Source organism: Nannospalax galili, unplaced genomic scaffold, assembly GCF_000622305.1.
Source record: "Nannospalax galili isolate Female #2095 unplaced genomic scaffold, S.galili_v1.0 scaffold598, whole genome shotgun sequence".
NCBI classification, from domain to species: Eukaryota; Metazoa; Chordata; class Mammalia; order Rodentia; family Spalacidae; genus Nannospalax; species Nannospalax galili.
In genome coordinates, this window is record NW_008342423.1 from 703,119 (window position 1) to 712,648 (window position 9,530).

A 9,530-nucleotide genomic window follows, 5' to 3' on the forward strand; every position below is an offset into this window, starting at 1 on the left:
GTCTTATGTCTTTGTCCCAGTAGTTGATGCTTTCAGTAACAATAACCATAACCCTTGCGCCATAATCTGAGAAGTAATCTTCCTTGACATTAAAATACGGTGTGATGTAGGAATCATCACTTGCCAGATTACAAAGATCTAACCCTTCCTGCACTTGGAAACACCCATATATACTGCTTATGATGTAAAAAATGTCTATCAGCACTACAGAAAATTGAATTTGGTAGTTGTAAGAAAAGGAGCAAAACAGTCTCTAAAGACAAATTCATTGGATGTTTATTTTCTCCATTTTCATCTGGAGAAGAGCAGAATGGGAGACAGCAGGTCTTTTTTAATGGGGCAAACCTCTGGTCTGGATTTTCCAGCCAGTGGAGGCAGGCAAATTCTCGTTTACCATCCAGGGCCATAAGTGCTCCAAAACAGGTGATAGCATAAATGTAACAAAAGATCAGGGCTGTTCCTGTGTAGATGCAGAAGTACTGTACGGACCTGAAGGAGCTGGTGATTTCTGTGTAGAAGGCCAGGACGGTGGTGGTGGTGGTGACTGTGATGGACACTGCCACCTTGAAATGTGAATTGGAGAGCTGTTCTCTTACACTGTCCTTGAGGCTGGTCTTCTCCAGGCAGAAATCATGATAAACATGTCATCCACCCCAACACCTGTAACAGAACAGCAGGCTCTCTGTATCTATTGATATATATCAGCAGTTAAATTGACTGAGTATTTTCTATCTCAAGGTCTCACCTGTCTTGCAGTCTCTGCTTAAACAGTCTTCCTTGTGATGCTATCTCTGAATTCACAACAGAAATTGTCATGCTTTCCTCTCTAGTCTCAGTTTTCTAGACGCTTACACTATTTGTGCACAGCATAGAGGACTCTCTAACGTTCACCCAGGGTGTCTTTGTGAAAAATCGAGGACACCCAGCCTGCAGATGCCACTTAAGGCACCATCAGTAATATAGCTTTGGTTCCATAAGCAATTTCACACTAATACACAAACACACCCATCAAAACTTCTGCTGCTTGAAATATAAGTTGGCAAGTGTGTCTACAGATAACATAAGGCCATCTAAATGGTACCGTTTGAATTGTATCTCACAGTTTGTAGACACCTGCCCAGACATGGACACCTGCACACGTCTGGTTTTCCTCCTGGTCTCTCTTTAACACCTTATATGCTTATGAAGGCATGGTCTCACTGCCCCTGAGATCAGAAACGTGTGCAAGAGTGAATCTTAAGAATCCTTTACATACTAATGCCTACTAGGTAATTAGCTCCTTTTCACAATGACATTTCATGATTCCTTTGAAACAGAAGAACATTTAAGAGCTGTGACATCACCAATGCAGCAGGACAAAAGAGGACAGCAAAGAACGGGACCAGAAAGGACAGTCAGTCTGAGCCTGCTGACAATCACTTCTGTCTCCCTCTGAAGTTCACCCGCAATTCAGACTGCTTGCACTTTTGTGTGAGTTAGCTTCTGTGTATGTTTACATAGGGTTAGGTCTCGAGACCGAAATGCTGATATTAACTTCAATTTTGTCTTCACAGAATACAAGTTAAGGTTGGTATAAAACTGAGAGTCACAGGCTGGCCTGTAGTTCAGATATTTATGGATATGATTGAGGTAGAAAGATCCAAAATTTGTCAAAGCTAGGGAGGTCTGTCAGAGACAGCATGGTGGTATCCCATGGCCACCAGCTGCTCCCAGCCATACAAAAGAAATAACCACTGGGGCCAGTGGAATGCACTGGCATCTCTCAGGCGTTTAAAAACTTATGGTATTATGTATAGAACCTTGTTCAGAAATTGTCCTCACAGTTCTTAAGTTGCTGGAATCACATATACTTATGCACACATACTCCTGTATATACAGCCTGTGGGGGCACCATGGGTGAGTGTGTATAAGAGGGTGTACCACGGAGAGCCCAGTTAAAGTGACACACAGTGCAAACCCATCTACTGTCTCTTCCAGGAAGCCCAAGATGATTTCCTCCAAAATGCTTAGTTTCTAATAAAGATATGGCGATCTTTATTTTCTTGTGCCTACTTAAAATAAAATTTGAAAGTAGCAAAAATACGAAAAGCAGCTCTGCCCTTCCCTTCGAGGATAATCTTGGATGTGTTGTAAGACCATCCATCTGGAATTTGTTCTAGGTAAATATAACCACATAATTATATGTCACAAGGGTCTTGCTTTACAACCAGAAATTTTCATTTAATATCATCATATTTCTATCTTTTTTTAAAGACTGAATATCATTCCAATATTTTAATGTTTGATTTGATAAATACCATGTTCATATGGGATGAGGTTCCAATATTTCCTTATTCCAAAATACCCCAAATAAACCTATTTGTCTTACTTCTAATCAACTACAATTATCAGATCAAATTCCTAGAAGGGAAATTGCTGGTCAATGGTTCTTCATTCTTTTTAATTCATTTGATTTGTTGCAAACTGGGGTTGGGGGTGCATGCCAACTTACATTTTTCCTACTGTAAAGTATGGGGTGCTTATTTATACCAACATCCCAAACTGTCAGTCTTGCTGGTACTAATTAATCTACAAACTGATTTTTAGTTTAATTTGATACAAGATGCTTCTTCTATTTCCAGTGACTTCTGTGATTCTTTCCCACAGACACAGCACGAGGCCTCCTATTCTGCTTTACTCACCAAGGATGAGAAATGGCGAATTTGCAACTCTGGTCACAAATGGCACCCCAACATGCAGCATCAGGCCAAAGCCACTCACCACCGACATGGCCACGACAAATACGCCACAGACTGCAACATACATTCTTTCTCATACAGTTCAACCTACAAATTTAAAGCGGAAACATGTGGTGATGACGTCCATACTGGAACTGACAGACATCTAGGCAGAAAGCTCTGGGTTGGTAATTTTCACATTTGTCTGTTCGACATCTTAAACTCACAGGCACCATCCCATACCAACTGACAAAACATAAAAGGGACAACAAAGTTGGGAACTGTAAAGCTTCCTGCACAATTCTTGGCCAACTATCTGAATACCATTCCACTGACTAGCATTTCAGAATAGAGATTTACTAAAATCACTGCAAGCAGTTAACTCTACTCTGACCTTCAGAAGGATATGAATGGTAATGGAAGGTGGTTTGGTCCATCTTCTGTTGCTTATGGCAAAATATCTGAGGCTGGGCATTTTATGAAAAGAAAAATATTTTCTCAGTTTATAGTTCTAGAGGTCCAAGAGCATGATTCAGCATCTTTGCAAGCCCCGCCCCCTCACTGTGTCATAACACATAGGTGGGAAACATGCGTGAGAGAGGGGCCACATAGGCAGAATAGGAAAACCGGTGGATCCAGCAGCCAAGCTTGCTGCTTTTGTAACAACTCACCATCATGGGAACTAATGGAGGTCTCCAGGGAACTATATCCCTGGCTTCCGAGGGCAGCACCTCCAGTGACCTTAAAGGTGTCACTTCTCCCAACCTCACCATACTGAGGCCCAGGCTTCCACTTATGGCCCTCCGAAGGAGGACACACTCAACTTACAGCCAAACCGTAGCCAAAGGCATGCTGCACCTAGAATGGGGCAACCCCTGACTTCAATGCAAAAAAAGTGGAGTGCTCAACAGGGTTGGCATTTCAAATTAGATCACTGTCTACTGTGACTAAAAGTATGGAAATCTTGTTTTAAATCACTTTCAAGATTCTTCTCTACTTAAGTGATGTGGGCTTTGTGGAAGGTTTATGAACTTGAAAAAAAAAAAAGAATTAAAACACAATACGTTTTGAATGGCCAACCGGTGCTTATTTCTTGGTCAAACCAACAGGAAAGAAGGCATGTACACATATTTAAGTGTGATTCTGTGCTTTATTACCCCACCAACCATAGTGTATTTCAAAATCTTGTCAATACCCTCTGGTTTTAGACTTTGCTTGCTGGAAACTGTTTTAGAGGAGATGACTGATACCTGCCCTTCCAGATACATTGTAGAAAAAAGGAACCAAGTTTGGGCAACAACTAGAAACTCAAGCCAGTGACTGATTCTTTTTTTTTTTTTCTTTTGGTCTTTTTGAGACAGGGTCTCGCGGTAGCCCCAGCTATCCTGGAACTCACTATGTAGACTAGGCTGGCCTTGAACTCACAGGGATTTGCCTGCTTCTGCCTCCCGAGTGCTGGGATTAAAGGGGTGCACCACCATGCCCGGCCTGATTTTAAAACAGAAGGAACATGACTGAGTACCCTCTTGATATCACATCCAGGGGGCTGGAGAGATGGCTCAGTGGTTAAGAGCACTGGCTGCTCTTGAAGAGGACCTGGGTCCAATTCCCAGCATTCACATGGTGGCTAAAAACCATCCGTAGCTCCAGTTCCAGGAGATCCAACCAATGCCCTCTTCTAGCCGCTGTAGGCATTGCACTACATGTATGTACTTACACATGTACTTTCATACATGAAGGCAATATCATACACATGAAAGAAAAATAAATATTTTAAAGATGAACAGGGTTAGGTTTAGGGATTGGTTTTGATATGATTTTGTCATTTTCAGAAAGTTGGACAGTGTTGAAATACTCTGGAATCTCAGTATACCACTACTTGCAATAGTAGTGGGAATTATATTGAAGTTCAATTTGGAGCATAAACTTTTGAGGGAGTCTTATTATTCCAATGACTTCAGTGCAATATAGAATCATAGAAGGTGTTTGAGTAAGGGATCTGTGTGGGGTAAATGCACATGTGTAAGGTACAGCCTTCGAGTCTCTGTGTATGAAGGGATGTCTTAGGGACTATCTAGGATGCTCCACCCAGAACATAAAAGACCCTCAGCGGAGGGTAGAAATGAGTGTCCAAGGCATTCACAAAAGCATTCACAGAAGAACCAGTTTCATATTCAGGCTCAGAGAAAGCATACGGTGACCACCATGGAAACATCTCTGTCTTAGCATTTTCCCACTCCCTTGAGCATCCCTAACCCCAAACCAGCTCATCCATAGACAGAAGAGGAGAAGTGATGAGGCATGGCTGGTAAGGCCTCTTTTCTCCATGGAAGGCTGTGTACCACACTCCAGCTAGGAATGGTAGATAGCATAAGATTCAAATCAGTTTACCCCATGATTTGTACCATAACCATGAATTTAAATTCTGGCTGGAGAACTTTGTTTTACAAAAACATGGCCACAAAAGCCACAGGGCCTGTCAAGTGCTCATGGAGCAGAACAGGAAATCTGTTCTACCTGCAAAACTTAAAAGAGGACAAAGGGAAACAAAAAATAAAGTCGCCCTATACTTATATCTCATGAGTCCTGTGTGTTCCATATGTTGATTACATAAGCATAAAAGTCTTCAAAGACACATAAATCATACAAGAATTTTTATTGTTTTCTGTCATCATTTTAAGATAAGTAAAACTGTTTATCTTCAAAACCAAGAAGTATTCCCAAAACCAATTATCAGTATATTATGGACTTCATGCTAATTTTAAATATACTTTACACTACTCAGTTTACAAAGATTGAATTTTTATGGGTTTTCTGTTTGCTTGTGTCTTTGTTTTCTAAGATATATGATTTTCCTTCCCAGAATAACCAAGTTATAATTTGTTGACTCAAGAAGTCCCCACTCTGGTCAAGTCCTTTTGCCTATCTTTCCTGTCCTTAAGTCTAGAGAGTTAAATTACAACCTTAGTTCCAAACTCTACTTACCCTTCAGAGTAAAATAAAAATTTTAGAATATCAATTCTCATGTTACCCTGAAGGTATCTTGATTCACAATGTCTGGTCTGAAGAGATGTGCGTTAGTTTCTGTGAGGTTCCTTCTGAAAATTCTCTTGTCTGATGATATTTTCATACTTTTATGATCCCACAAACTCCATCTCTAATGCTTATATAACAATATCTGAGTGGCTATCAAGATAGAGCCCATGTCAGAACAGTAGAGACACCCAAGTCAATGAAGTTGAAGTTTGACTGTCATACTTCAAATTGGTAGTAAAAACAAAGATTGATTCTTAGTTAGATCAACTTATCTGTCTTTCTAAAAGAACAATTTTTCCTAACTGATGCAATATATAAGGCAAACTGAACAACATTGACTAAGTTGTTTGTTCCATTTGATTATATGCAATTGCTAAAAAAAATTCAAAAGCATTCAGGTTAAAACCAAGAGTTGAACACTGGATGTTAGAAAAATGGTGGAAAAGTACTCATCTCCACAAAGAAACCTCAAAATCAAGCAGAAACTGTTGGAAACAATTTTTTTGTGAAGTCTGGAAAGCAATCAAAAGTCAGAGCTATCACGCAGGCACACAATCGAGAAGACGCTTCAAGAAAATGAGGGGCTGCGGCACTCTCGCCTCCCTTCCTCACTCTCTTCCTTGTGCAGTGATGACCTGAAAAGGCAAGAATCTGAAGTGTCAGTGGCCAGTCTGGACATCATCTTAAAATGGCAGCGGTCTCAAATTAGATACAGCATGAAAGTGCTGATGTCCATGTTCCCACTGTGGGACTGTCTTCTCGTACCTGGAGAGAGCTGTCCACGTGGCTGAGTCTGATGTGACCTCAGGCTAATACAGGCATTCCTCCCACTTCCCAGTCAGCACTCAGCTAAGAGAACTGGAGGACACTGCAAGCCTTCAGATGCCCAGAACAAAAGAGTATGGCCCAAACATGCAAAGAACTTCAAAGACAAGATGGGAACATTTCTCTGGAATTCAGAAAGTCTCAAGAAATAGTAACTCTAAAACTACGAAGAAAAAGAAACCCTTGCAAAAGTAAATTAATGGCTAAATAGAGCTAGTATTGTATTGAAACTGCACCTTTTCCTATAGAATTTAAAAGAGAAACGCATGACAGTGGCTACAAATGTGTTAAAGAGCCAACAGTGCATGAATGTGTAGTATAAGACAAAGGGGCGGGGGGAGCACAGGTCTCTAGAAAAGCTAAGTCTGTGAATGACTGTGAAATTAAATTAGTACCTGTTCAACAGTCAGATGTCTCTGTTGCATAGCAGTGTCCTCCTAATTAAAACAGTCCCCCCAGGAATGAAGGGGAAGTTCCTGAGATTCTGGAGGTAAATGAAACCCTTTGTCTGGGAAAGCAAAAGGTGCAAGATTTTCATAGGCCCTCCTCAGTTTATTAAAGTAAACAACTGCTTGGGGAGGAGACTCAAGCCAAGCAGCAGACAGAAGAGACTGTCCATCTCCCTGTAAGCTTTGCAGGCAGCTCCAGGGTTACAGTTGTCATGCGTTGACACCCCCCTCCCGTGGGGTGGTGACGCATCTCAGAGTCATCCCTGCTCTTGTAAGTAACCCCTAACACACGTTCCTGTTAGTAACCCCAGTTACTTGATGAAGTGGTTCATCAAGTAGGACTCTGATGCAATCATTGCTTTGTTCTGGGGTGAACAGATGCATGGAAGCTGTGACTCACTGGCGAAGTCTGTCATATAAAGAGGCACATACAAAGTTTTGGTTGACAGTGTTGCTGTTGGTCAGTGATGCAGTGAACCTGAGCCTGGGTAGACCTAGCTACTGTGTCTTGTTTTTTAGCAAAAAAAGTAAAAGGCATATACCATAGATATTTTTAAATATTTTATTTATTTATTTATTTTATTTTTGTCTTTTTGAGGCAGGCTCTCCATGTAGCTCCAGCTGGCCCGGAACTCACTATGTAGACCAGGCTGGCCTTGAACTCACAGAGATCCGCCTACCTCTGCCTCCCGAGTGCTGGGACTAAAGGCATGCGCCACCATGCCCAGCAATATTTTATTTATTTTTTATGTGTGTGAGTGTATTGCCTACATGTATGGAAGTGCCCTCATGTCATGCAATGCCCAAGAAGGTCAGAAGAGGACAACAGATTCCTGGAACTGGAGTGACAGATGGCTGTTGGCCACCATGTGGATGCTGGGAACCAAGCCTGGGTCCTCTGTACCAGAAGCCAGTGCTCTTAACTGCTGAGCCATCTCTCCAGCCCCAATAAAGATATTTTAAAAGGAGAATGTTTTGTATGCCTGTACAATGTGTTTTGTGGTTTGGGATAAGGGTTATAACAAGAGAGCAAAAAAGTTTCTTTTTAACCAAAAAGTTTATGAAAGAAGCTAAAGTTAATTCATTGTTGAAGGTTTTCTTTGTAATTTTAGTGACTACAATTTATTGTCTGCAGTGGTTAGTGATGTCCTTGACCTTCACAGCCACTCACATATTAGGCAATTTCCAAGTGTAACATTTTTAGTGCTTATATTTTACTGTACCTTTTCTACACTTAGGTGTTAGGCACATAAATATTAACCATTAGTGGTGTGCTGTACCAGTTTCTGGTCCAAGAGTAATTGAGGCCTGTGAAGGGCACTCTGTAGTGTCTGCATAACGGTCTGACTGAGCAGCACACTGCACAGGCGGAACTCTCACTGTTAAGTGATGTTCTATGGAATTCCCATGGCCAACAACAAAGAAAATCTCTAAAACACAGTCAGCATAAAATGAGAAAGGAATCCAAACAGCTCTCAAAAAAACAAAACAACAACAACAACAACAACCTAGAAGTGTGAAAAAGCAGGATGGTCTGGGTGTGGTGGTGCATTCCTGTAATGTGAAGACAGAAGGTTCAAACCACTCTGTACTATGAGACCCTATTTCAAAAACAAAAACAAATAAACCAAACAATAAAAAGCAAAGCATAATTGCAGAAATAAAGGACAGAAATGTATTTAACGTAAATGGGTTAAACACTCCAAAAGACAGCTTTTTAGAATAGCTAAAACATGATCCAACTACATACTATTCATAAAAGACTTTTTTAGATCAAAAGCCATAAATAAGCTAGGTCAGCTACAACAAAACTACACTCAGGTAAGAGTTTTCAATTCCAGTATTTGACAAACACTGTTAGAACACTTTAACTTGTTGATGAAAACATTAAAAAGTGAAAGATGAAAATATATGGGTTATGGCTTGGATAGATGGCTCAGCAGAAGAAGGTTCTTATCCCAGCACCCACATGGCTAACAACTGTTTGTAACTCCAGTTCCAGGGGATCAGATGCCTTCTTCTGTCTTCCGCAGGCACTGTATGACACAGGTACACCTACATACATGCAAGCGTAACACTCATAAAATAAAAATAAAGTTTAAAAATGGGTTATAATCTCAGAAGAGAGAATACCAATAAGAATATATAGAAAAATAAATAATAAACAAATTAGACCTTGTTAGTCACGTACACATGTAACTTTCACCAGGATAGACACATGCTAAGTTTGAAAAGGTGTCTAAACAAATCTTTAAAAAATGTGAAATTGGTGGTTGGACAGATGGCTGGCTCAGCAGTTAAGAACACTGGTTGTTCTTGCAGAAGGCTGGGGTTCAAATCCCAGCACCCACATGGCAGCTAACAACTGTCCATAACTCCAGTCCCAGGGGATCTGATAGCCTCTTCTGACCTCCATGGACATTACATGACATGGGTGCACTTACCTACATGCAGGCAATACACACATACACATAAAACAAAAATAATAAATAAAAAATTTTTA

At 40.7% G+C, this 9,530-nt stretch overlaps 1 pseudogene; it reads right to left on the reverse strand.

Moving 5' to 3' along the window:
* Positions 1 to 254: 254 nt before the first annotated feature.
* The window catches only part of LOC103738533, a 22,265-nt pseudogene continuing 12,989 nt past the window's right edge, over positions 255 to 9,530 (reverse strand).